At 45.4% G+C, this 6,047-nt stretch overlaps 1 long non-coding RNA gene across 1 annotated transcript; it reads left to right on the forward strand.

Moving 5' to 3' along the window:
• Positions 1-799: 799 nt before the first annotated feature.
• Positions 800-2,971, forward strand: LOC135812576 (uncharacterized). Its single transcript, XR_010552852.1, has 2 exons — positions 800-1,039; positions 1,965-2,971. It is a non-coding gene; the product is annotated as an uncharacterized LOC135812576 (long non-coding RNA).
• Positions 2,972-6,047: the final 3,076 nt, after the last annotated feature.

Genomic DNA, 6,047 nt, shown 5'->3' on the forward strand with positions numbered 1-6,047 from the left:
TTCTTTCTTTCAAACCTGGCTTGCAAGTGTTGAGTTTCGGAGAGAAAAGAGCAGTACGTGGCATGTGGCCTCTAACTTCCTAACACTTTGAATATGATGTTGTATTTAAAAGAACGTTTTCTTGGGCTGGAAATTTAGTTTAATTTAGAGATTCAATGAAACCTCGTTAATAAGAACACTGATGAAACAAACGCTCGCTTAAGATGAACTAATATTTGTAACTTTATTGTATAAATCACGGTGTATTCACTGGGTGTAAGATATGGATATGAAGAACTCACGTTATTGCGAACAAATTCCGTCGGTCCCTTGGTGTTCATCCTAAAGAGGTTTGACTGAATGTTTAGCTGGATGTCAGGACGTTGAACGTGGCAGTACAAGAAATCAGCCTGGTCGAAACTCGCGCTTGTGAATCCATACAAGTAGTTGTGCCCGGCCCTGGTGGGATGCAGCCCTCCACTGTAAGTACAATGCTGTCAACTGAAATCCGACCCCTGAGCGGTGCGCTACATCGCAAAGACCTAACACGGGGTAGTAAAACTACGAAATAGAGACCGCTAGAATGTGAGTGCACCGCTCAGTGGTCGGATTTCAGTTGCCAGCACCGTGTACTAATCCACGCAACAATCTTTTATTGTATCATTTCTCTGCTGCATGGGGTCGCGCTGAGTACAACTTTATCATCACACCGACAGACACCCAGCGCGAAAGCTAGCGGGCACGTAAAGATCCTTCCACGCAATGCGTGGGATATAAGAAAATCTTGTTCGCGCGCTTCCCACTTCAGATTGCGTCAGACTTCACGGTGTTCATCGAACAGAGCTTATATTGCAGTCTACGACCTCTCCGTTCAGCACATAATCATTTTGCCATCGCAGTCGATGAAGCTCTGCCCGCTGTTCCGCGCATGTAGACATTCTTTTGGTCAGGAATATAATTATAGTATTGGTCGTTTTATTATTCTGCCCATATCGTGTACGAGAAGGCATTCCAAATCCGGGAGAACTGAAGAGCACGTTGGTGGACGCCAGTAACAAGCGTGAGTACTGCTGATGGGACTTTGAACACTTGGACATTAGAGATGTTTTGCGTTTGGCGACTTACCGGGTCAGGTTGGGTTTGTGTTCGACGAAGTGGCCTTGTTCGTTTGTTTGCATATTTCGCTGGAATTAGCAAATCCAAACGAGCAAATGCTCAATGACATTGCAGCGAATATGGTATGGCCGTGAAGTTGTCAGGTCTGTCTGCAGAGGAAACATAGACATGACTCAGACTGATGTAGGCAACTTTGAGGAAATGAGCAGGCCTTAGTGATTGAGGGGATGAATCAGCACGGGCTGCCATATTGGAAACCTATTTCTAGCAGGCAGGCGTGTATTTCTCACCATATTGTCAGGTGTGTATTTACTATCATGCTACTTGTTTTTACTGGAACCGCCTCCAAACAATTCATTGAAAACCAGCACGTTCGGGCTGTCGGCCTTCTTCATGAAAAAAACAACCACATGTACAGCTGCAGTGGAGTCTTCAACTAAATTCTATTACTAGCAGACAAATCAAAGTGTAGGTCTACAGGGACGTGGAAAATGAACCCCAAAACATTGCACGGGGATAGTTCACCACAGGTCCGCGATCGGGGAATAGAGAGTCTACGCTCCCCTCCCCCCCCCCCCTTTTTAATTTCTACCCTTATAAAACAAGTGCGTTGAACCATTTGATTGCGTTCAAGTGCTTGAGTGCGCCTTTACGTGAGGTTTCGGAAGTATTGTCGCACTGTGCTTCACGTAGATCTACGTGTTGCTAGTATTGAGACCGAGACCATGGGTAGTCGGAGCCTGTAGCGTCGGATCAACACCGCTGATTTGTGTAGCCCCACTCAATAGCTGTCCCGTTCGTTCTTTCAAGGTCCACTCCTTCCGTCAGCAGTATCATTCTGCTCTTATCTTCTTTTGTGTTTCTCACAGGCGACCACTTAAACTATGGGCACCAACGCAAGAGACGGCCTACAGTGGCTTCGAGACATTCGTTCAGAGACTTCAGAGTTTGCTCGACCCATCCTACCACGGTACCCACTCAGCCAACTCATCCCCGCAGGAATTGGTCCAGAAAGAGAGGAGGAATTCCGAAGAGTAGTGCGGGAGATGCTGTTCGATTTCATCGATGCTCATCCTGAGCTCACCATCGAGTTTTGCTATCAGCTTATACTAGGCACCTACAGGTAATGGTTGATCCAGTGCAATCTACAGAATGAGCGACGTGGAAGCAAGAGTGCCACCAGTGCTATGAAACGTGTGAACACTGAACGTTGAAATAGCAACATAATTCCAAACCACGCAAGTTCATAATGCATTGATTGAAAAAATCCGCCCTGAAAAAGTGCTAGAAAAAGAATGTATTCTCGATCTTGGAATTGTACATAATTATGGTCAGCAGGATGTGACGTCGTTTTTTTGTTGTTTTTTGTTTTTGTTTTTTCTCTTTTTTTGCGTTTTTCACACATACAATTGTTCTGATATTTTGGGGTTGTGTTCTAATCATTCACCATGCCACTGTCAATTGTATTCTGTTTGCCCGTAAAAGAGGCCTGTACTATGTGACGTCATTGAATTTCACAGCACATGTAATGAGTTCGTTTTGTTTTGTAGCTACTTGTCACACGTTCTTACTTAAAATCTACCTGGTTATACTTCTGGGGAGATCCTCTTAATTCTTATCCATGTGTTGATTCATTTTATTATTTTATTACACTTCAATTCAATAACTTTTCTTTCTCTCTGTGATGTGCTTACTGATGGTGGTCTCTAAAAAGCGGCATAGAATATGCATGAACATGTGTAGCCTTGCTTTGTGTGCATAATCGGCTCTTGTGCACATGTATTGTTTTGCTACGCATTTTCATCACATGCCATGCCATGCACATCACTTCATTTTGTCACTTGTTATTGTATTGATAACTGATTTTGCTTCGTTGTCCGCCCTCTCTCGCGCTGGATTTACGGGGTAGTAGCGGCCACAAGTACTCTTACTCCGGCTTTGGTTCAACTCTAACCGTTCTTGCACACAGATAGCTATCTCGCACAATGTTCATTCTACAATTCACAATTCTGCAATTTTACTATATTCACCACCTGTCCGTTGTTGCAAACTCTGAACATACCAAGGAAACTTGTTATGAAGGCAATAAGCAGAATCAGCGAAGCGGACATTGGACGTAGTCATGAACAACAATCAAAGATGCTGATTCTGCTTATTGCCTTATTAAAGTTATTGTCTCCGCGTCGCTTATTCGTAAACTTGTTTCCCCTTTCATTGATCTTCGCATCTTTTGAGCCACACAAGTTATGTGGAATGTTGCTTTGCGTTCTTGAATCGTGCTTTGACCGTATTGTCCAATGGTCTTGCCAGTATCGTCATCGACATGCATGAACATCCGCCGACGTCCTTCACACCTGAGACTTTCAGCTCGTGCTTATCTTTGTTGCGCTCACCTTCCCCTCCTTACGTTATTTCAATAACTTAGAACCTTCCAAGTCTGTTGGAGTGCGCATCCAAGATGTGCTAGAGCTGTTAGCCAGTTAGTTGTAGAACGTCAGTACCGTCGGTCAGTGTCGTGCAATGTTATCGCATGAGCTGATTGTTTAGTAACTGGTGGTGTCAGTGGACAGTATAGCGTAACTTGTAGTTCCTTGGTCTTTCTCTTTTGTATAAATTATTTATCAATTTTTATACAGGCCTAAGACCTTTTTACAGGGCACCCTGGGAAAACAAGTACTGATTTGCGGAATAAGTGCAATGAATAACATTTAAGGACCTCAGCGGGGCGCGCGTTCCATGGAGCCTAGGAAACCAACTGACAATAAATCATAACGAATTTTGACTTTGGGTAGAGCAAGAGATAAGGTAGTCTGAGAACAAGTGGAAGAATTAGAGTGTGTTGAAGCAGAGCGGGTGCAAAAGCATTCAGGAAGAAAAACAGGAGCTAGTTGATGCAGTGCACGATTCAGTAAGATGTAGAGTTTAAACTGATACCGTGCAGACAGAGGAATAATACGCTGACGAGCAGTAATGAGTGAGATATCTGAGAACAATGGCGTTCCAAACACTATGCTCAACGCTCTGCTGCTTAAACGGACAAGACGACCTTAAAGGTATGACTAAAAGGCAATAGGAAAATGAGTTAGATCTATACTCCAATACCGTCTGAATATAAAAAATGTTGAACGCCCTTCTTGCACCAATAGTCAAGTTGTCCCGTACCTTTCGGTACCTCCCAAGCTTGCATCCCGCTTTCCTTTCTAGTTCAACGACGTTTTCTCTAAAGTCAAGGAAAGGTGCTTGTCAAGCACCACACCAAGGTAGGGAATGTGTGCGCTGGGAGCAATGTTGAGGGCACGGAGCTGGAGCTGGACACCGGTGTCTAGACTCAAGAGGCTTGGACTTTGACCTGGAATGAACTCCTTGAGCCTCTTGTACGGGCAAAGTAACACATTTTGTGAAGCATCAACACAACGAATCATCGGATATAGTGGGGTACTAGGTATACTAGTAGCAAGAGTAGATAAACAAGAGTGTGCAACTCCGGATCTCTCCTGCACAATCTGCAGATACCCCCGCCCACGGCGGAATTTTTTGTTGACGTCACCTTTTTTCAGAGAAACGCACAGTTTGTCGCAGAGCACGTGCTGGGCAACGACCTTGTAGTGTAAAGCCCGGCCAAGAGCACGAGGGAAAACTTTCCGAAAGACTCGCAGCACGTGCGTCGTCGAAAAGATTACGTCGACAAAAAATTCCGAAGTGGGCCAACCCATCCGCGAGTTGCACACTCTTGTTTATCTACTCTTGCTAGTACTTGTTAGCAACAATCCGAACTAGCGCACACGCTCCACTGCATTGCTTTGTACTGCATTCAAGACTGACGTCATGCGCTTTGTTTTGCTGCGTAAATAGCACCAGCCCGTTTTGCGGAAAAGAAAAAACAAATGTTGCTTGCCCTGTTGTGCTCTTCCACACAACGGATCGTGCTTCAGCAGTGTTTCTTTGTGTAACTTAACCTCTCTTGTATCTAGGTAACACGCGAATGCAGTTGTCGCCTCTCCCTATTATTATTCGAAAGTTCCCATTGTGATACTCCATTTGACTTGCACGTTATTTGCCTCACTACCTTTCTTTTGACATTTGAGTTGGCTGCAGCAGGCTTTGGATAGTGGCCACAGAGAGAGACAAGGCCAGAACGTACTCTCAGTGCCTGCTGTACCAACGGGGTACACGTGTACCTGGCACAACTCTTGCAACAGGGTCAGAGCCGAGTACGTTCAAGTGCGGCTTTATACTGCATCAGGGAGCCGTAAATAGTTTTAGGACTGAGCCACAATTGACCTGGTGTTCTTCTCCCAAAGGACAGTTACGTGACCAAGTTCCCCCGAAATCGTCGCTGACCCAGCTGACCCGGCTCTGGAGCAGACGCTATTGAAGATTTCATCAGCGAGCCATTTCAGTTCCTGAACGTTTTTGACGCATTCTCATTAGTACATAGTTGCCACGTGGCAATGGATTACAGCTGCAAGCTTCCTGATTCTGTGCAAGTTCTCCAAACTACTCAGTTGACGCCGATGGAAAGAATCCAGTTGCTCCTGAGCTGTCTTGGTAACCGACCACGTACCAGAGTTGTACAGCAGTACACGAACGAGGAACGCTTGTTTTTTTGTTTTTTTCAGAATACCACAGAACCATCAGATGCTGCACAGCGGGGGCGGTGGCATATAGGATGGAAGTGGGGGCAGCCGTAGGCGCCGCTCTTCGCTGACCTGCTGGCCTCGTTTCCAGAGGTTGCACAGGCCCCGAAAGGCAGCTGTCGCCAGTTGCTTTCTCCTCAGCACATCCTCGTCATTACCAATCAGACTTCCCAGTTTTGGTGTTGACCTCCATTCTTCTTTGTTGCGATCATTGAGTCTAGTGATTTCTGTGTACTCCGTTTTGTCATGATTCATGTTGAGTGAACATTGCACCAGGGTAGGACTCGCCGTGGCTTCTAGCTGAGAGAGCCACCG

This window comes from Sycon ciliatum, chromosome 3 (genome assembly GCF_964019385.1).
Source record: "Sycon ciliatum chromosome 3, ocSycCili1.1, whole genome shotgun sequence".
NCBI lineage: Eukaryota > Metazoa > Porifera > Calcarea > Leucosolenida > Sycettidae > Sycon > Sycon ciliatum.